At 28.9% G+C, this 23166-nt stretch overlaps 1 long non-coding RNA gene across 1 annotated transcript; it reads right to left on the reverse strand.

The window, feature by feature from the left end:
- Window positions 1-1401: 1401 nt before the first annotated feature.
- Window positions 1402-20690, reverse strand: LOC129958107 (uncharacterized). Its single transcript, XR_008783149.1, has 3 exons — window positions 20645-20690; window positions 2879-2938; window positions 1402-1875 (listed from the first exon to the last, which is right to left on the reverse strand). It is a non-coding gene; the product is annotated as an uncharacterized LOC129958107 (long non-coding RNA).
- Between the last annotated feature and the right edge of the window lie 2476 nt (window positions 20691-23166).

A 23166-nucleotide genomic window follows, 5' to 3' on the forward strand; every position in this document is an offset into this window, starting at 1 on the left:
CATCAGTTTATTGTGTATAATTTACTGAATGAATAGTGTCAATGAATTTCTTAAACGAAATACTACCAATTATAATTTTTTTGCAAGGTAAGGCAACCTCTCACATTGCTCAATATGTTGAAACCTTATCAAGCCTTAGGGCGGAAATGCTGTGTTTGTCATTCATTTGAGTTTAATGATGCAAAGATCTGATTTGACCATGCTCAGAGTTGGCATATAGTTAAATATTAAAGCAACATTGGATCAATAAATTAAATAAAGGCATATGCCGTTTCTAACCACTAATTAAATTAGAGGTCGTCTCAACTACAATTGAAGATGATGCAAAAACTATGGGAAAAATCATTATGCTAAAGATAATCTAAAATATAAACCTAACTTTAACGCATCATGCAAATTTTGTATAAATTCATAAGGGTATCACTCAAATTTTGGCTTTGAATGCAGCTTAGCTGATACAGATTTATCTGTGCTGAAAATATTTTGCTATTGTTCCATTACTTTTTTTCATGAATTTCAGTATGAGCATATATGAACCTAAATAATCAAGAAGTATTTGATATTTTGGACAGATTTTAAGAGTGAATTCAAGGAATTGATATTTTTTGCATTAAAACTGATATGATAAACGAAAATTAGTTTACATCAGAGAGATCTTTTTTTAACCTAACAACGCGGAAAAACAAGAATTCACCATTTAATTCTGTGCTGGTCGGTCATTGCTGTCAATCTGAATTGTTATTGATTAAAGTAGCTAAAAGATAATTTCAAGCTGTTAGTCTGCATCGCCATTCGGATTTGAAAAGGCATGTTTGTAATTTTTTTTGGACTCAATACTGTAATTTTAATTCGGGATGAGAAAAAAATGAAAATAACTTTTTTTGTATGCCCATTTAAATGAAGCAAATAGAACTATGCACATATCACTTCTAAGTAATTGATAAAGTTTTAGATAAGTTGTTATGAAAAAGCCGTTAATTTTTTATTTCTGGCATTTTCCTACTCCATAAATATATATGAAAGAATAATATAAAATCCAAGAAAACCAATAAGTGGTGTTTTTCAATCTAATTTTAAAGTTTTTACTAATTAAGCATTAGGAATTTTTAATTTATCACAAATGAATCTATCAAACTGACGATATATAATTATTAATTAATACAAGTAATAATAATTAATTATTTAATGAATAATTTAAAAAAATAATTTTTAATGTAGTGGAAATAAAATCGACACAGAAAAATTTGCATTAATTTCATATATTTTATTCAGCTTCATTTTGAAAGCATACATTTAAACATTTTTCCCGTTAACAAGACAAGACACCAAAAATTATAGTTATTAGACGATACACATAAAGAGATTTTACAGGAAGCAAATTTCAGAATTAAAATTCCAGATTTTAAAATAAGCAAACTTCAAAATAAACGTTCCACAAAATGTTCCATTCTTCTCTTTATAAATTTAATTCCCGTTCAATGTACTCCCAAAAATATCGTTCAATTATAGACATCACGCGTTCCGTGCACCCTTTGGCCTCCTGATACCATTCCGCGATTATATTTATTTGTTCTCTAGTGCACGGATATTGTTCTGCTTCGGCAGCATCTGCAATTCTTTCGCGAGTCGTTATCATATCGTGGACGATATTAATAACATATTCTGTATACATAAGCTGGAAACGGATTTTAGCAAAGATCTCACCAAAATATCCATAAGAACCATCGAAGTTGGCATATATAGTTGCACCATTACAGCGTTTTAGATGAATTATAGCCTTGTTGGTATGTTCGATAATTTGCAAACGCTCCAATAAGGTTTTCTTCATGAGTATCACAGTCTGCTGATTCCATTCAGATCTATCAATCTTGTAACCTAGATATTGCGAATTAAATTCCCTCATAAGCTTAAATTACATAAATATATTGAGCACGACAGCGAAATGGGCAATCTAAGAACAAGTTACGAGGTTTGATACATAAATGTCTCATTTCTATTACGATGCTAGAGAACTGGTACATCGAAACTTTGAGTTGTAAACAGACAAGTCATAATAGCATTCACCGCATATCGGTGAAAAGAACTCTCTTAACTTCGTTTCAGGCAAGGTCATCAAAAAAATCTGGAAGAAAATCAGCATCATTCAAAACCGTACCATTTACACTGTTAAAGTTGGTACTCCTGTTGGTATATAAGTTTCAATAGAGGAGTGTCGATTCAAGAAACGCTCTATTCGCCTGACCTTGTCTTAAGACAAAAGGCCAGTCAACGTTCACATATCTTTAAATAGGGGCGTTAATTTAACTAAATGTGTAATAGAATATTAAAAGAATCGTCAAAGAATCCCAAAAAATCATTGAGCAAGGTTTTTACTAAAATACTAAAACCATGCTCAATGACCCATGAGCATGGTTACTCAACAGATTTAATGTAGTCGAATAATGCCAAGTCGGGTGCATTTCAAGCTCATTTAAATCCACACCTAATGACACTTTTCTTTATAGTACTTATGCAATGTAAGCTTAATAACCAACTTTAGAATCTAAGAATATTATCAGAAATAGGAATATGGATAAGAAACGAATGACTATACAGGACTCAGGATATAATAAGCATTTCTCATATTCAATTAACTATTCATTTTGTTCAGGCATAAATAAATTTTATAGACAGCCACCACTTATCACACGTATTTTAGTACATATTTGTTCTAAGTTGCTCTAAATGTTCTATGTTATATTTTTATTCTGGAGTTATACGTTTACTGTTCTATGTTATATTTTTGTAGTGTTTATAAGTTTGCCCATTTCACTGAAATGGCTCAAAGTTTTAACAAATGAATTTTTTTTTATTGAAGATTAAAAAAAAAAATACTTACGCTGCATTATGGCGAACAAAAATTCTTTGACTGAGAAACTTGAGGTATGTCTTAAAATATCTAAAATGAAAAAAACGAAACATTAAAAACATTCGCTGAATTATGAAATCGCTTTTTGGGGAATTTTATACTATTTAAAAACAATAGGCAATAATTTTTAAAATTTAATACGAACTTTTTCGTCCTCGTCATCCGACAGCAGATCAAAATTACAAGATCCGATCTAAATAGCCCTTTTAAAGCCAAATCAAGACAAAACATTATTATAACTAAATCAGAAATACAATTCGGATATGCATGCGAATGAATCAATACAAAATCTATCTATTAAAATTAAGCATTTTCTGCTTCAAAAATTCGCCAAGGAATTATAAAAATTTGTGTGGTTTATAAAAAAGTTTTTTATAAACTGAATTTAATGTTTATCTTAAAACTTCGCAATTATCTAATTATAGAGTAGAAGTTTGAAAAATACATACCTTATTGGGAAGCACAATGTTAAAGCACAGAAAAATATAAAAGATAAACGGATCTGTTATTCTAAAATTATATTCTTCGAAATTCTTCTCCATAACCGCATAATGTTATATAAAAGATAACAGTGAATTACATTTTAAGTTCCTTAGAAATGTTTTATCATTGTAATTTGTAGGTAAGTGTAAGAACTGTTAAAATCTCGATTTTTCCATGTAAATATTAAAAAAAAACATTAAATTGCCTAAATCGCAAAAAATAAAAGACGCCGAATAATTTTGTTATATAAATTTTAAGATTTTGGAAACAAGTATATAGTTACACTCTCTAGGGAGATTCCTATGTGTGTTTCTGAGGTATGTCTTTCTCAAAATGTTAAACAAATTTAAGTTTCAATTTATTTTGGAAGTGTAATAATTTTTATTTAGTATTGTAAAAGAACTGATTTTCTAGAATAAAAATTTTATAAGACATTTGAATATGAAGAAAAACAAGTAAATTTTAAGATTAGTAAATTAAGTTACTTCAAATGCGTTTTAACTAAGATAAATCGTCATTTCTTCACAATTCAAAGAAAATAATGTGTAAAATTATTACAAATACATGTAAAATTATTACATACATACATTATAACAAACTAAAAATCGGATTATATATGTATTTTTAAGAAATTTTGAAGCGTGACTTTGCCAATTGCTTTTTTTAAGAAATAATATCATACCGATATTTAGAAACAAAAATGCCTACATGAAAAAAAATCAAAATATAAAACATCATGCTTTATTCAGAGATTATTACTGTGCGTTCGTGTGACGTGCGTGAATGCTTTTGTATGATAGATTTTTTTTTTTTTTTCATTTTTTAACACATTCACAAATAATTCCTTCCTTCTTAAAAATCCAACTATTTAATTCTAAAGTTATCAATAAGCCTTATCACTAATTTGTAAAATGAAATAATAAAGGTAACTATTTTTCGAAAGCATTTTTAAATTAAAGGTTATAAAACTTGATATTAATGGGGTCAAATCATGCTCATGTGGCACACACATCAAGCTCGCCTTGCCAATTTAATTTTGAAATCCAATACACATTTATCAAGCTGAGAAAGGATGTGACGTCACAAAACAGCATTACAGCCACACTGATGTAAAGTCGTCAACAAAAATAAGAGGACACCTCTGTAACTTTGCTACGTATTACTGAATGTCTTCACAAAGTCAGTATCGTTGAAAATAGCTCAAAAGAACAAGTTTGCCTGGATAGATAACGTTGATAACTGAGCAAATTAACATGATTAATTAATTAGTAACTGGAATTTTTTCCCTATTACTCCTATCAGTTTTTTTTTAATTTTATTTTTCTTAATCGATTCATCATCGTGAAAATAGCCATCAAAAAAGTGTCGTTAGGATTCTGATAAAAATTTTACGAGTTATAAGTTTTTAAAAAATGGCGGTCTCAATGGCAAAGGAATTGTAAAACCTTTTGGCAATATATCAGAAGCTACAATATATTTCTCAAATTTTTTGGGTTCATTTAAAGAGCATAATTTTGTTACATAATGAATAAAATAGTTTCTTTAATTTTAAAAAATTGATATTTTTTTGTAAATTACTAACACGGCATTGATAAAATAGATTTGTAGAATAGTAAAATTTTTACATGACATCAAAGCTGGGATACTGAAATATCGAAATCCTAAAATTTACATGCATATCTGTAATAGTTTTTGAAAAATTTCGAAAAAACTGTAATTTAGAACTGTCTATTGAAAACGCTTTGACAGGTCTGCTTGCTGTGACGCGTTAGTTTTATCTACACTTATAAATTCGACAATGGATAATTTGCTAATCAAATTATTTTTATATAAAATGGGACTTCTTTTCTGATTAAAAATAGATATATTTAATCAGTTAATATAAAGAGAGGAATATCATCATAAAAATATTGAGGAACCATTATTATTAGAAGAAAAACACTTATGTTGCTGGATTGCAATTTTAAGGAATCATGTATATCTTATTCTCTTTCATTCTATAATTTAATGATTAATGACTCGATGTGCTGGTAATGCATATTTGAGAATTTTTGAATAAAATCTAAGAATTAGTCCTATAATTTAAATACTTTCGAATTCGTTGGAACATGAAACTTTCTATTAAGCGAGGTAAATACTGCCCTTTTCATAAATGGTAATTAAATATAGTTACAAATTTCTATTTTTCATGTTGAAACAAATTTTGCCAGATTTCATACATCTCGTCATTTTTTAGTTACCGTTTTCTTATTCATGTGATTTGATAGGCATACATGATGCTTCCTGTATTTTTATTTAGTGAAAACCTGATGCAATACTAAATTTTTGGTGAAAAGATCACATGCGAAGTTTTATTGCTCCATTTTTGAGTTTCCATTTTCAAAGACAGACAAACAAAATTCCAAATAAGTGTGTGTGCGTGCGTGCGTGCGTGTGTTTAACTTTAAGAAGGTCTAAAACGTAAAATATAAATTCGCGATGTCAAATTATTGTACGTTTAATGTGATTTGTCTTATATACTTAGTACACGAGAAAATAAATAAATAAAAGTTTAATTCAAGTGGAATAAAAAGATGTTAATTCGTTTGTTGACTTCTTTCGACAACATTCATTCATCCTTTATTTCTCTAATTTGAAATCCTAAACTTTCTTTTCCTAAACTGATATGATTAACATATTCTTGAAGTTGGTTTGAAGCGAAAATGTAAATTTTTATTATAAAAAAATAAAAAATTTTATTATTAAAATAGTAAAATTTTTATTATTAAAAAAAGTACTTCTCATCATACTGAATTTTCTACCTAATTAACAATCTCTTCGATATAAAAATGAAATTTCCTCCTTTATATAAAGGCTGATAAAATCATTTGCTTAAAATGCCATATTACTTATTTTTAGTTTCTGGGCAATTAAATATAATTTCACTTAAAATTATTAGAATCAATTCTTTTTATTCACAATAAAAATTTCTGTGTGATGTTAAAATATTTTTGGCCAGATCAACCAAAGAGGGGACACGAAAATATTTTGTAAGGTAATAAAATGCTTAAATTTCTAATAAAAATCTTTATATTAATAGTATAAAATATATCTCAGAAATATATTATTTATTTTATTAGGTATAGTAGAAATATATTATGTATTAATTTATGTATAATTATTTCTAATTTCTAATTATATATTAGAAATAAAATGAAAGAATTGCACTTTTTGCTTTTAAAAATCTAAAGATTTATTTAGTCTCTTTTCAGGTTTTGTGAGTAACAAGGAAACAAAAGGAAACAAAATTAATTATAACTCAAGAACTACTTCGAATTTTGGAAAAAAATTTAATACGTATCTAAAAAAAGCATTCCAAATCAAATTATTAAAAAAATCTCGATTTCCGTAATGGGAAAATTCCGCGATACTAATTAATTAAATGTATTAATTAATTAGGTTAATCAGTTTTTCGATCTAAATGAGCTTGTCTTCTTGAGTGATTTCCAACGACACTAATTTCTTGAAAATTCGATAAGGAATATCAAGTTACATAGAGGTCCCATTATTTTTTTGACGACTGTACCAAACTGAACAAAAATATGGCTCTATACTCTGATAAGGATAAATTATATATTTGTTATATAATTTTATATTTTGTATATGAAATGTTTCAAGTACAGGATGCATAAAAAGAGAGAGACTTTTGATGCAAAAATATATTAATATTTCTCTAACTGATCATTTCCTGCACCATTTGTAGGAGTTGTTAGCTGAATTCAAATTTAATTTTCTTCTAGATAAACTATTAAACGATAAAAGAAATCTACTACTAAAAAATAAAATTGAATAAAAAAAAATTGATTTACACATTAATATATGCAGTCTATATTATTCAGGACTTTTAATTTTTTAAAGACTGTTCTTATATGTAAAATTAGTCGTTAAAACTAGCGATGAATGAAGCTTTGGTAATGCACTCTTCAATAATATTCATCTACAATTGTACTGCAATTTTTTTCTCATAAACTATGCTTTTTTTGCCATAAGACTTACAAAACAAGAGACCTGCTGAATCACTCACTTTTTATATTTCAAACTACGTGATTATTTCCAATTTCAGAAGAATTCAGGAGCCTCTAATGACCTTGCGATAATCAAACCTCGAGGTTCCTTCTTGCCTCCAAATTTTTAAAGCCCAATATTTTTTATGGATCTTAATTGAATTTTTATCCACAAATTTTAAGTAACAAATTTTGAAAAACTGCAATCGCAAGCCCCCTTCTAAGAAGACGATTTCAATATTTTACATAAAAAAGTGCACTGATAAAACTTAAAAGTAACTTTTAAGTAAAGTGTTAAAAGGAAAAAGAAAAAAGAAACTTTCTATAACACAATCTAAACAATAATATAAAAGGAGGGGACATTTTTCAAAATTAAAAAGTACTACATTTTTTAGAGTTATAAATTACCGCAATAAATGCCATAAAAATATCATATATAATGTAGCACTTTATTCTGTGATATCACTAAAATAAAGTTCTAAAATTAGTCTATGCAATACTTAATTCTAAAAATTTAGATTGCACGGCCTCAGTACTTAAATGAAAATATAAAATTAAATAACTTTCAAAATACCGGTAAAAAATTTCGGGAGGTCTGAAGCCCCTTGGCAAGTGCCAATTTTGCCTATTTAATAATTCGGACCTTTTTTTTCATTTGATCAGAATTATTTAAATAATTACTTTAGACTGCTGACATAAAAGCTCCCGTATTGTAGATTCAAATCCCTTGGGAATTTAATTATATTAATTAGAACATTAATTAGAACATATGGACACATTTCGATGTTCCCATCGATTCGGATGCTCTTAAGCAATTCTTTTTGTGAAAACTATGAGAATGTTGCAGATATTTTGCTATGTAAAAAGCCAAATTGTCTACAGAATGAATCCATAGTTCGCAGAACTCCAATCGAGATCAATATAAAAATTCAAGAACAGCATTTGAATTCAGAGCATTAATTAATTTAATGAAAGAAATAAAGTCTGACTTATGCTATTGCATTGCAGGAGAAACTGTAGCTGTAACATTTAATAAGATTTTTTAAAAATGTTTTTTTTCTCACAACTATGCGAGTGAACATTCACTTTTATTTGTGTAACTTACTTCCAATCATAATAAATGTTACTTCAATAAATGTTCAGTATATTTTTGTTGTAGAAATCTGTAATCGCCTTATTAATCCGATTAAGATATTGTTAAATAAAGAAAATATCATTATAATATTTTTAATATCATATAATTTTTTTTGAATATAATCTGAAATTTTGGGGGTTTTATATTAAATTTGAAGTAATATTTAACAAAACGTTGATTTTTTAATACTACTACCATAAAAAATAATTTTAATTATTTTTTACATCACATTCATATTTTGAAATTACTATCAAATAACCTCTCACATAGAATGTTCAAAATACTTAAAGTATAAAAATAGTCTTATCATTGTTCAGCATTAATTTATTACGAAATTAATAAATTTTGATACTAAATATCATTTGCATGAAGAAACGCTTCCTCTTTTTTCCATTCTTTTGGAAGCCTGAAATGAAGTAAATAAATGGTGCAAGCTCCGTTGGCGGCAAAAGGCATTATTCGTTCGCTTTTTGTTAGCGGCATTTTCTACATTTAAATATATATAATTACGTGTTTTCCTTATATAGGTGTGATCATCGTCAGTGTGTTATTATATATGTATGTGTGTGTGAAAATAAATCAGAAAAAGACAAGAAAGCATCTTTCCTTGGATTAAGCACGCATAACCAGCTACAGTATAAGTCTTAGATATAATATGAGTTTTATAGCCAAGATCTTCCATTTATATTTATATATGAAAAGATAGTTTTCATATATGTTTTCATATGTGAATTAATTTATTTGGTTGCCGGAAATTCTAAAGCTTTGAACATATTTAATTTCAAATAATAAGAAATTTATCAGCTATTAAATTCTGTCATTAATTTATGTGTTATTAATTAGCTGAAATGTGCGTCTAAATGGCCCAATAGTCTTAAAACAATTAGAATCATCTATGGCTCTAATAGTTAAATTCAGCTTATTTTTTTAGAATAGAATTTCACTATTTTAGATTCCTTTTTACAGTTTATACATTTTTATTTTAGACCTATATTTGATATACTTTGACTGTGAATGAATGATTCAGATTGATATGATTTGCAAACGTTTTTGATATATTAAATCATATATTTTAAACTTGCCACCTTTGGCGACCAGTTGGTTCGCCGAGATTAGTGGTTGCTGAGAATTTCAATTGTTTCCTCAAGAAATCCTTCTTAAACTTCAAATTTTGATATCTGTATATATACATATAACTTACATTGTTTCAAAAGCCGCACATTGTTTATTACAATGTGCTTTGCACGAATTTTTAAATTTTCTATCTATATCTTTATATATTCAATTATATCACCAAAAAAAGCAGGAATATTTTAAAATGGAGGCACTTCCAAATTTTCCAATATTGCTTAATTCTGAAGTTAAACCTTATTTGTAAATAACAAAAAGATATGAACAAATTTATTATAAGCATACCCAATACTGAAACCTACTCAACATGGAAAAATAAATTTAATCTTAATATCATGGTCACAATGATAGAAAAAAAAAGATGAAATATTAGCAGTAATATTGCGAAAGGTTTTGAGTTTCTTTTCAACAATGAAATAAATTGTTTCAAAATATATTTAAAATATTTCAAAAAAAATTTTAAAATATTTCAAATTTTTTTTTAAATATTTCAAAAAAAATTTTTAAAATATTTCAAATTTTTTTTTTTAAATATTTCAATAAAAATTTTATATGTTAAAAGATTTGGTATTATTAAAAAGATAAAAGATTTGGTATTATTAAAAAGATAATTTTTTGAATTTTATAATGCTGTAAAAAATATTTTTCTGTTGTAAAATTTTAGAAAGTTATTTCTAAAAAAATGCCAATATTGCGCTTAATTTTTTTTAGTTATAATTCTAATTAAAAATTTAAAGAAATTTCTCCAAAAAGCACATTTATACTCTCCAAAATATATATTTGTCAAACTTGGTAGATATAAGTCAAATGGTCTGGTTTGCACAGTATCAGCACACACAAATAGATAGAAGCTTTTTCGCTACGTTTAAGCACCAAAATTTAGTTAAAATACTAATACATTTTCTCGCCAAATATTCTTACCAGCAGCCAATTTGATTTTAGCAAACTTAGACTAATCACTCTCTAGCCTCCTTTTTCAATTAATACGAAGGATTTATCTGACGTTTATGAACCGTACGGAAAAGTCTCGTACGGATGAGTCCCAATACCGATCGACAACCCGTAAATTAAGGCATTTATGGTTATACCCCTGTTGGGGGCAAAATTTTATATATAGAATTCAAAATAGCAGTAAGTTTTTGTTTAAACCAAATTTTGTATTTTTTTTTTTCCTTCAAAAGCGGTCAGCATATTAGATTATTTTTATTGAATCAAAAAATTTATATAAATCTTTGTCCTCTTAAAAGGCATTAGTTTCTATCAAGCCTATTTATGCAAAAATTTTCAATACTGTTAACCATAAAAGCTGAAAAATATAAATTTAATAAAAACGAGTTTAAAAACGCATTTTTATTAGAGTATTGCAAGGCAGAGAAGATTTTATTTTAATTGTTATTTGTTTTTTTAGTTTTTAGCTTATAATTCAGTTTTACAAATATTACATAATCTTAAATTCAATTATTTTTTTCAGATTTACACCATATGGCACTATTAGAATGGAATCAAAACAATTATATTAAATTTATTAACTGGTAAATTTGTATTATCATTCACTAAAATAATAGCTTTAATCAAGTAAATATTGATTAAAATACTGTATTTTCATTGAAAAGAACAAGTGTTAAAAATTTAAATACTGTCACACATCAATAAGAAGTAAAAAAATCAGTTACACAATCCAATCCTTATAAACATGAAATCGGAAAAGTTAAGTAAAAGTAAATATACTGAGTAAAGAAGTGAGACATAGGAAAAAACAGTCACCAGTTATGTCAGTTCCTACTGCTCTTTGATTGGAGATGGAAAGATGTATTTTGCAAGCCTTTCGCAACATCTTTCCCCCTTTTTGAGTAGCTGAATAGCTGCTCAAAAACTAAGTTTAAGAGTCACTAAAATTAAGTCTATTAGGTCTCTTTATTTTATGGCCGAATCTCGATACTTGAGGTAAGTTCACATCGTTGACAAAAATCTCCATAGATGAGTCAGCAGGTGGACCTAGCTGTTTTTGAAAATCACTACCACTCACCTCAAGAGGTAATATTCGTTGTATGGGACGAACTAATGTAGAATATTGAGTTTTTACTCTTACTTTCCATGTCCATCTTTCCCAGGTATCAACTCTATGACCCTGGCTAAAGGCCCTTGAAGACGCTTTTTCACATTATCACCAATTAATACAATATCTCCTATCTGTATGTTAGAAGACTGTGGTTGTTGCCGATGGCGCTGAACCAACTGGCCAAGTATTCTTTTCTAAAGCGGTCTCTAGGGATTGCAATACCGGTATACCGGGATACCGAATACCGGTATTTTGAGCCATTTGTACAATTTTGTAATACCGGTATTCACAAGTTTAAATACCGGTTTTTCGGTATTTACTAGAAACTTTTAAAATTGTCTCCACTATATGTTCAGGGATCGCGAACATAGCAATATAGTATACGTTTTTGTTTTTATGTCTTCCTAACTGGCGAAATTAATTAGCTAATTAATGACTTAATTAATTGCTTAAATCTAAATTAGCGAAACATGGATTATCCCTGAAAGAAGATATTGTATCTATAACGACTGATGGAGCAACAGTTATGAAAAAAGTTGGAAAGTTGATTGGTGCAAATCTGCAATTGTTCTATGCTCATGGAATTCAATTAGGAGTAATAGATACATTATACCAAAAAAATAAAGAAGAAAAACAGAAGAACAGAAGAATCCAAATGTGGATATAGAAACTTCGGATTCCAACTTTGAAGAGAGTGAGAGTGATATTGACAATGGAGATAATGACAATTTAATTATCGAAGAAGATATTGCTAAAAATGATGAAATATTAGCCTATCAAGAATTGCTTCCTATAATTTACAAAGTTTGAAAAATTGTTAAAATATTTAAATGCTCCCCTATAAAAAGGATATATTACTAAAATATATACTAACTGAAAATAAAACAGAATATAAGTTAATATTAGATTTTAAAACACGTTGGAACAGTTTACTCCTAATGATGGAACGATTTTTGAAACTGAGAAATCCAATCCAAAAAGCAATAATCGACTTAAACCTGTAAATTAATTTTTCAGATAGTGAATTCGACTTAATATCCAGAACTATATCAGCTCTACTTCCAATAAAACTGACTATTCAGGCATTATGTCGGAGAGATTTAATTTATTAACAGCTAATGCAACAATAAATTTCATGTTGCAGTCACTGAAAGAACAACACACATTAGTATCTGAAGAATTATATATTATATTGAAAACTCGTACAGAAGAAAGGCATACCGAAATAGAAAATGTCTTATGGTATTTACATAATTCAAATGATTTTAAAAATGAAAATGAAAAGCAGAAAAAAAAATAACCAATTCAAATCTGATTAAGTTAGAGTAAAGTTTCTTAAAAAATTTTTCCCACAAACCTATCCACATTCAGAATTCGATACAATTATCGAAGATTATGATGTCACTACTGTCGATAGTGAAAAGGAATTGTCTCTTGAACAAAACTTAGAATTAGCGATAAATAAAAAAATTTCAACGATCCAAAATACAATACTGAAATCAGCTATATCCAAAACCATCCGACGAGAAATCGATTTATTTGAAGATGAGGGATTTAGAGGTAAATACTTGGAAAAAGTAATATATCGTGCATTGCTAACAGTACCACCAACTAGCGTAGATGCCGAAAGAGCGTTTTCGACAGCTGGTAATTTTTACACAAAATAACTTTTCAGGCTTAAAGGCAGTACAATTGATGCATTATGTTTTTTTAGATCACATTTCAAAAATTTGTAACAATACTCAAACTGAATAGTGATATTTATACTTTTTTTTGTGATTTAAATAAATAAGATGTTTCTTTACTTTTTTTGTGATTATATACTGTTATAATTTATAAGTTACAAATTATTTTTTGTGATATTTACACTCTCTAACAAAACTGGCAAATAAAAAAAAGAAACACCTGTGTTTTCTTTCTTTTTCCAAAATTTCTAATACCGGTATTAAAACCGGTATCCCGGTATAAGATTTAAAAAATACCGAATACCGGTATTGAAATTTCGGTCCGGTATTGCAATCCCTAGCGGTCTCTCAGCACTTGGATCATTTTTGCTCTAAATCTCAATCTTTTACGAAGATGATTACCATCCAAAAAATCAGATGTTGTTTCAGATGTTGGGTTATCACATAAAAACATAGCTGGAGTGATTGGTGTAAGATCCTGCAAGTCTTCTGATTGATAAATCAATGGACAAGAATTAACTACTTTTTCGCATTCACATAAGATTGTTGTCAATTCTTCAAATGTGATAGCTTTACCAAGAGTTCTTCTCAGAAGATCTCTTGATGTTCTAACAATTCTTTCCCAAAAGCCACCCCACCAAGCTGCAGTAGGAGGAATAAACTTCCAGGTTATACGTTGTACTTAGGCATATCGTGAAACTTCATTCCAATCAACAGCCACTAACTCGTTGTAAGCACCTCGGAAATTTGTTCCGTTATCGGAATATATCATGCGAGGTCTACCTCTTCTGACTACAAAGACTATCATAACAAAAATGAATCAGTAGAAAGAGAAGAAACTAGTTCAAAATGCACAGCTCGAAAAAGGGCACATGTATAGATTACAATCCAAGACTTATCACCTCTCTTTAAGAATAGAGGAACAGTAAAGTTCACACCAACCACTTCAAATACTGCTGCATCTTCAACACGGTCAGTAGGTAAGGAAGATGGTTCAGCAACAAATTATTTACTTTTAAATCGACGACACTTGACACAATTATTCCATACTATTCGAACTGTTCGTCTTCCACCTAATATCCAATATTTCTCTCTAATTAAGCTTAGGAGCAATTGAGTTCCAGTATAGCAATTTTCAATATGAAAATGTTCAATAAGTCGTTTTGTGAAAATACAATCGCCAGGCAAGAGAATAGGGGATAAAAAGTTAGGAGTATCTATGCGTTCTATAATTCGGATTTTACTCGAATTATACCTTCCTCATCTTTAAAAACACATAAATTTGATATCGATTTCAAATCAGGAAAATTTAGAATTTGTATAGATTGAATAAGTCGGATCTCAGCCTTCTTTATCTCATCTAAGGATAAATTTTAGTCTAAGTTCCTCTTTTCATAACTATACTTTTCAATGTTGATAAATCTTAAGACCCATGCTACTAATCGAATAGTAGAATGAAATTTTGAAAATTTCCTAGCATACCAAGGTATCTCTTTTTTTGACAAGTTTAAATTGCATAGTCTAACCTTTCTTCTTTCTAACAAAATTTCGTAAGTCTCATAATTAATTAATTCATTTACAGGCCAAGTATGGGAGGACCCTAATAAACAAGGTCATTTCCATCAATTTGATTCAATCAAATGACTGGGGGGACACCCTCGAGAAATAAGATCGGCAGGATTCATATTTCCGGGTACATGACGCCAATCACTTCTATGAAAAAGGATTTTTATTTCTTTAATTCTATTTGCAACGAAAACTGACCATTTTCCTTTATCCCTCAACCAAAACAAAGCTACCATGCAATCACTCCAAATTATTCTTTCTATGTCAGTAATGTTAAAGGCAAGTTACACAGAATGTGCTAATCTGGCACCAATACAGCATGCCATTAATTCTAATCTAGGGATAATTACTGTTTTAAGGGGAGCTACCCTCGAATTAGCTCTCACAAGAAAAATCTTTACACCTTCCGAAGTTTCTGTTCTTAAAAATATACATGCAGCATATGCTTCTTTGCAATCATCGACAAATACATGCATCTGAGTTGTATCATTGATTTCAAAACAACGAGGAATTTCTATATCATTTAAATTATTAAAATTCCTTTTAATGTTTAATTAATTGTAAAGAAATTAATGCCATTAATTTCTTTTAACCACTTTTTATGGGAGTTAATAATATCATCTGGAAAAATAGAATTCCAATTTAAATTGAGACTCCACGTTTGTTGCAATAAAACTTAAGGAAACAAAGTTAGAGAACTTAGTAGACCAATCGGATCAAAAGTTTTCTGAATGCCAGTCAATAGACGCCTTTTCGAAAATGCTTGCTGCTCTTCCATAAAATTGTCTAGATTTAAATTAAATTTTAAAGTATCTTTATCCAGATCTCACAAAATTACTACTTTGAGAAACATAATTATTCTTAACGTTGCTTTCCCAGTTTCTCAAATTAAAGCAACCAAATAATAAAACTTCTTTAGCCCTTTCAATAAATTCTTCCTGTTGTTTTACATTATTAACCCCTGTAACACAAGTGTCTACATAAAATGAAAGTTTCAATTTATCAACAATTTCAGAATATTCTATAGGTGCATTTTGTAGCAAGTGTGACAAAACCGCAGCTAATAGAAAAGGACTTGATGATACCCCAAAAACTGCACGGCTATGTCAGTAAATAATTTCTTCTTCTTTAGAATACAAGAAACTCAAAAAATCTCAATGCTCGTGTGCAATCATTAATTGATGGAAATCCTTTTCAATGTCTGCAGATATTCCAATAGGATAACTTCTAAACCTATCTATAATATCCGGTATTTGTACAATAAAGTTTGGACCTGTATACAATAATTCAATCGAACTTTCCCCGCTTTCTCGAGCGGACGCGTCAAAAACAGCTGTAATTTTTGTAGTAATATTATTTTTAACCACTGGTCGATGCGGCAAAAAATAAGTTTTTGTTTTATTTCCAGCTTTTTCTATTATTTTTAAATCTTCCCACTCATTAAATATCGCTTGTTAATCATCGAGAAGACCCATTTGTTCAGTACGTTCACACATTCCTTTATGCCTCTTCAAGGTCAGCTCTTTATTCGAAAGCAATTCACTCGCGTTTTCTCTAAAGAGTAAACTAACTTCGCATCTGCCATCCGATAAAATTTCATATTGTTTTGAAAATACTCTAAGGCTTTCAACTGCTCTTTACTTCTATTTATTTTCTCAATTGGGTCATTAATTCCAATAATTTCAAGATCCCATAATTCGCTTATAGAAGCATTTTTAACATACAAAGAAAGAGCACTCAAAGTCATATCGTAGTTTCCATTACCCTCTTTACATAAATTCTTTCTCCCTGCTACAATATTTCCTAATCGCGTATTAATTATAGACAAACCGGAGTCTATTTGGACAGATTCATTCATAAATAATCTTCCGATTACATCTACACCCAGTAATAAGTTGATTTCGCAATCGCTATTTCTCAAGTCAGCTAAAATAACCCCTTTCGACTTTAGTTGGTTTATGAGGTTATGGTCAGTTAATTTTGGCACACTGCCACAAATCTTACTTTCCACATAGAAACTATTAGAAAAGAAAATGAATCATCGAGTGATGAAACGTTTAATTCGAACATATCATGAAATTGACTTTTTGTTTTCTTTCCTCCGAACAACATATATTGCTTTTTTATTTTCTTATTTGATTTAATACCTAAGTTTTCTATCGCTTGTTTAGATATATAAGAATACCGAGATCCGCTATCAATCAAAGCTCTAAGCGTAATTGATTTACCGTCCGCTTGTTTTTCACAAATAAAAGACATTAAATATACAATATCTACATTACAGTTATTAGACAATGAATTAATTTCTATTACAGTAGATTTACTCTTAATACTATTTTCTTTAGGATTAGCACACATTAAATAATGATTGGGTTTTTTTACAATATACCCATGGATTCTTAATTTTACAAAATTTTGAAAAATGACCAATAGTGAAACAGGCAAAACAGTCTTTTTTTGCTTAACAAAATATTCTTTTTTTTTTTTTTTTTTTTTTTTTTCTAAAGGCATAGCTCTAGCTTCAAAACAGTCCTTGGAGGAGTGTTTCTTACCGCAAAAAATACAAAGTAAATTTTAATTTTTTATAAATACAAAGTAAGAACCAGAAGCAAAACCAGATCGGGCAAATTCGATGAGTTCTTTTCCCCTCACTTCTTTGTTTAGGAAATTAAGTAATTGTTCCAGGGATCGTGTTCCGTCAGAAGCCTCGTTCAGATTCCTGTGTCTTTCCCATGCGATGAGAATTTCTTCGGGCAGGCAGGATTCCGCTAGTGGATTTAGAAAATCACCATATTTCTCCCGAGTTCGACCTAAACTCTCCAGGGCTCTAATTTTGGACTCGAGCTCGTCATAAAGGGCAGGAAGATCTGTCGTCGCACGGCCAGATATAGCATTTTTCATAACCAGTTATTCGCTGTAGCAGGAAAGCTCTCTATCACTCGGGCAGCTTTCGATTTTGGAATTACTGCTTGCAGAAGATACTGGAACTTAACCTCAGGCGGCTTAAAACTGTCCTCGTCAATCTTACGAAACTGAGTCCAGAACATAAACTATTCCTTGGAATCTTCACTAAACTTCTTTAATTCGATTTTTGGAACTTTTAAATTTGCGTTGTGGCGATGCTATTTCTGTCGTCTCTTTTAGCGACAATTGATCAATTTTTGTGCACTGTTCGATATATCGGTCTCAATATTTTTCTACACTAAAAAAATTAGCCTCAAACACTTGTTCAGCATTTTCATCTTTGAATATCAGAACATTGATTTGAGATTGGTACTTTTCCCGACGCTAAAATTTATCATTTAACTGCGCATTCAAGACCAAAAGTTGTGTAGCGTTCGGATTTTCTTTCTCGAACTCATCCTCAATTTGTTTCGCCAAACACGTAAACGATGTTCGTAGTGTTTTTCTTTGTGCTTTTAGAGGTGCCACATCCATTTTGGACTCGAATTATCTATCAAAGACCCCTCCCTACATTGGACGCCAAAAATAGGGAACGAAACCTAACACAAATTCGTTTCAAAACAAGAATCAGAGGGCTGACATCTACCCTATGTCGTGTGATTGCTAATTAATTATATACCAAAAAGTAGGCATGCGACACATAAAAGCATATCTAATATTCACGAACACAAAAGTAATACAACATTTCACTATCACATCACAAGCAAGAAGTGAGACATAGGAAAAAACAGTCACCAGTTACTTCAAAGTTCAATTCTACTGCTCTTTGATTGGAGGAGAAGGAAAGATGCCGTTTGCAAGCATTTCGCAACAAACAGCAAAAAATAGATAGCTGTTTTATTAATAAAAAATTAAGTAATCAACTTTTAACTCTGAATCAAAATTAACTCAATATATAACGGATATAAAGGATATAGGTCCATCAAGTGGTCAATAGCGAAGTTTATTGAAGTGACAGGTTTTTACATCAGTTAGGACCAAAAATTCCTATTCTGCTTATAATTTTAAACATTGAAACATACTAATTTAATAAAAATAATATATTCATTAATTTAAGAATACGCAAAGTATGCAATAGAAAAAATGCTTAAAAATATTTTTTTTTTTTAAATTAATCAAATTTCATTTACAAGCTACCAAAGTCTGCTGAGAGCACAGTAGTTTATTAAAAAAAAAAAATGTTGGAAATTTTCTGTTCTGTTTTTAATCCACTTTTTCATGAAGTTCAGTTTAAATTAAATTAAATTCTCATTAAACAGAAAGGCGGTTATTTAAACTAATGCTTCCGTATTATAAAATATCACACTCAAATATCCAATAATAAAAATTATTGCTTTGCTGATAGTTTGTTGCGCAAACAGAAAGAGCAAAGTGCGCGAACATGAAGTGACTAGCAATCGAGCAGAAACAAATGTTTTCAAGAGAGTCCATAAGCTTGTCTAGCTCTAGCTACCTAGCTCAAGCATGACACTGCTCGTGTAGTAAGCAACTAACCAAACACAAGTGCACATCACCAAACGGGTTCATTCAGTGTGGAAAATTTGCCTTGTCTAAATCAAAAGTCAATAAATAAAACATAACTATTGTAACAAATTCGTAATATAATTAATTATCTAAAATTCAAAGTAAAATTATTTTGAGCTTATTCTGAGCCATCAAAACTCGTTCTCATTCTTGGCTCAATTTCAAAATAAAAATAAAATAAATACTCATTTTAAAATTTCAAAATCTTTTCTATTTCTACCTAAAATTATTCAAGAAACAGATTCTTTAACCAGTTAAATGTATTCAAATCACTGCTGATGTGTAATTTTTCGCTCATAAAAATGAAATCTTATTCGCTTTATTATGATTTTTTGTAAAACCTACAATGCAACCATTTGTATTACAGTCGACGTAAATGCGCAACGCCGCATATATATATATATATATATATATATATAAATTTAGAAAAAATGATTAAAATATGAAAAAGAGAAAAATTACTTTTTTTGAAAACGCCCCCCCCCCCCCTCCTCCTGCTAACCAGGTTCCAAATCTTTTGAAAGTATTATAAAATGAAAAAAATTTTCTAGTCCGGCATTAAAAATTTTTTAATTAAAAAAATTACACATTTGCCTGATTTAGCAAATTTTTTATAATAATGTCTGATAATAACAGATATCGCAACAAGCTACCAGATAAAACAAGCATAAGATCCAGCTATGTGAAGTAAGAAACACCCTAAATTTTGTAAAATATTAATCACATAAATGAGTAAGATACATTATTGAAAAAATATGTTATTAGAACGTATTAAAAATTAGAATGTAAAAGAATTAAATTAGAATGTTATAATTATTATGAAATTAAAATATTAGAAATTAGAACGTAAATTAAATTAGAAAGTATTAAGAATATTAATTAGTTAGAACGTAGTAAAATAAATATGAAGAACTTCCATTCCCTAAAATTAGATTTAAAATTGTTCAATTAAAATCGAAGCGTTTGATAACAAACAAATAAAATCATCCATTTAAAGTCGTTCGAAAAATAATTTTTATTTCATAACTGCATTAAGATTATTTTTAATTAGCAGTTTTAATAAATAATTCCTCATATAGAAAGTTTTCACAATCAGAAGTAATTAACTGGGAATGGAAATTGCTGACAATCGGAAATATCCCTTACCTCGGAGTAGAAATCAGGCTCCGCTGGACAGAAATGAACTACGAAGAGCAGGCTATAAGACAGGAGATAATCTAGTTTTTTTCTCCCTTTTTATAAGATTGATGGACTGAAAAGTTCTTTGGGGGGGAAAACTCGATCGCTGATTGGTTCATCGGCAGTCGGATGTTCTTTTTCGAAGAATTTCTGGCACAGTCGCTGTTTGGATTTCTAATTTATATAATTTTAGGAGCAGATTAGTATAAACTGGTGGGAAATATTAGTTGTTTAAGCACACATTTTTGTTTAAAAGTACATTAGGCTGAAAAAAGAAGTTTATTCAGTTTAACATATTTTATTAATATTTTTAATGATTTAATTAACAATATTTGTCTCTTAGTCTTACAACGAAATTTCACAGTTAATTAGATATTAGATGAAAGGTAAGGTAAAATATTTTATACTTTGTAAAAAAATGAAATTAATCCAATAATTTTTATGATTTTTTTATTTAAAAAAATTAGAAATATAAATTGTTAGGGATCGGTTATTGTTTCTTTGTCATTAATTTAAGGCAGATCAAATGACAAAAAAAATTTCACGTTTCACTCCTGTACAACCAACAAGAAAAGAAATCATATATTGTAAAATAAATGAAAGTTTTCTAAACATTATTGATATCCATTTAAATTTGAATTTAAAGCCCTTTCTATGTAATTTTTTTTCATTTTGTTAAATAAAATTAAACCGTAAGAGATATAAAGATAAAATCCTCATAAAACTAAAAATTATAATTCATTTTATTAGATTAAATTTGTATTATGCATATCAGAATTATAATTTTTATAAATGTCTTCCTTGTGGGAAAATTATAAACGTGTTCCTTTTTAATAAATACATTTTTAAAGCAAATTTCTCATACTTTATATTTATTATTTTCAACATTCGTCTGAAACGTGGTAAGGGTCAGCAGCATTTTTCTCACAGAAGTTTCGTTTCGTTATCAGAGACAAGGAGTATCATTCTCACTCTCATAGTGAGTAGATAACCATTTGGCATACATTGTAAAATCGCCAAATCTTACATGCAAAGATAAAGTTTATAATGTGGTAACCTTTCTTAAGGCTTAATGACATAGGGGGAAATTTAAGGAGCCCAAATGTCACACAACCGACAGGATAGAGGTGAGCGTTGATCAGGCCTTTCTACCCTCTCTGCTTTTCGCAGCTTTTATCTTTTGAGCCTGGGAATTCTGGGAGCAACGATTTAATTTCTTTTAGTGACTCAATTAAGTCTTGTATGAGCTCAGAGCCCTGTAATTCTCGGGGTCAGAAGTTTTTGTTTTGGTGGTCTTGACTCATTGAGACTCTTGGTTAATGCAGTAAGTCTGGCCATTTTTTTTTAAGTTTTTTTTTTTTTTTTTTTTTTTTTTTTCCTTTTTTGTATCAGTTGTTTTTTAAGAGTATTTAGAAATCAAATATTCAATATATTTTAAAATTTAAAGAAAACTCTTTAGAAATTTTTTAAAAAAAATTGCTAAGTTATATTTCTATTTTTCTGTATTACTTATTCAAGCGCAAGTACAGATATTCTAGGTGAAGTTTCAAAATGCTAGACATCTAGTTATTCTGCTTTAACCAATAATGCTGGGCAAATCCTTTTAAAAGGCGAAACCGAAATTTTTTCTCATGTTCAATTTACACATTAAAACCATTTGTTTTCGCATTGTAACAGATTTGGTTTTAATTTTGTGGCACAAGTGGGGTTTTGCTGCTCCAATAATCTATGCACTACAAATGTGATTTTTCAACAGGTGTAAAATTAGTTTAAAACTCACGATAAGTGAACATACAATCAAGTATATAATTCTGCAGGTCGTGATATCTGACGATCGATACAAGCGATTTTTGCAGAATTTTGCCCTAATGAACACGGTGATAATAGAAATTTAAAAAAAACAGGGAAAAGCTTAAGATATAGAACCCTTTTCGTGACAATTTGTATTGTTGACTTTTTTGTTGCCAAGTCAAACATCGTATCATTCTTATAGCCAATTATTAATATCACCTAATCACCATCATTAATTTGAGCAATACAAAATATCTCCAAAGGAGTCTTATACTGAAGTTGTAACAAAAGCAAATTTAAAAATTCTGATTATTTTAAATAAATTATGGAGTGGAGTTAACAAGAATAATTTCTGAGTTAAGCATTATATTTACATAGGTTTAAAATTTTGCTTTTCGTACAGCTTTAGTATATATATATATATAACAGAATAATTTTCCTTAGTGCTATATTAAATTTGGAATATTTGATTGAAATTTGAAGCATTACTGATTTAACTGGTCCATCTGTTAAATTGTTTGCATATAGATGAGAAATACTGCAATAAAGAAAATTTGTGTAAATTTAAATAGATTTTAATGAATGTTTAGCTAAAAAATTAAGTTCAAGTTTCAATTCTTAAATTCCTTTTACTAAATTTATTTTACACATTTTGAATAGAGATTCAGACGATTTTAAATAAATTATGGAGTGGAATT

The sequence above is a fragment of the Argiope bruennichi genome, chromosome X1, assembly GCF_947563725.1.
Source record: "Argiope bruennichi chromosome X1, qqArgBrue1.1, whole genome shotgun sequence".
NCBI lineage: Eukaryota > Metazoa > Arthropoda > Arachnida > Araneae > Araneidae > Argiope > Argiope bruennichi.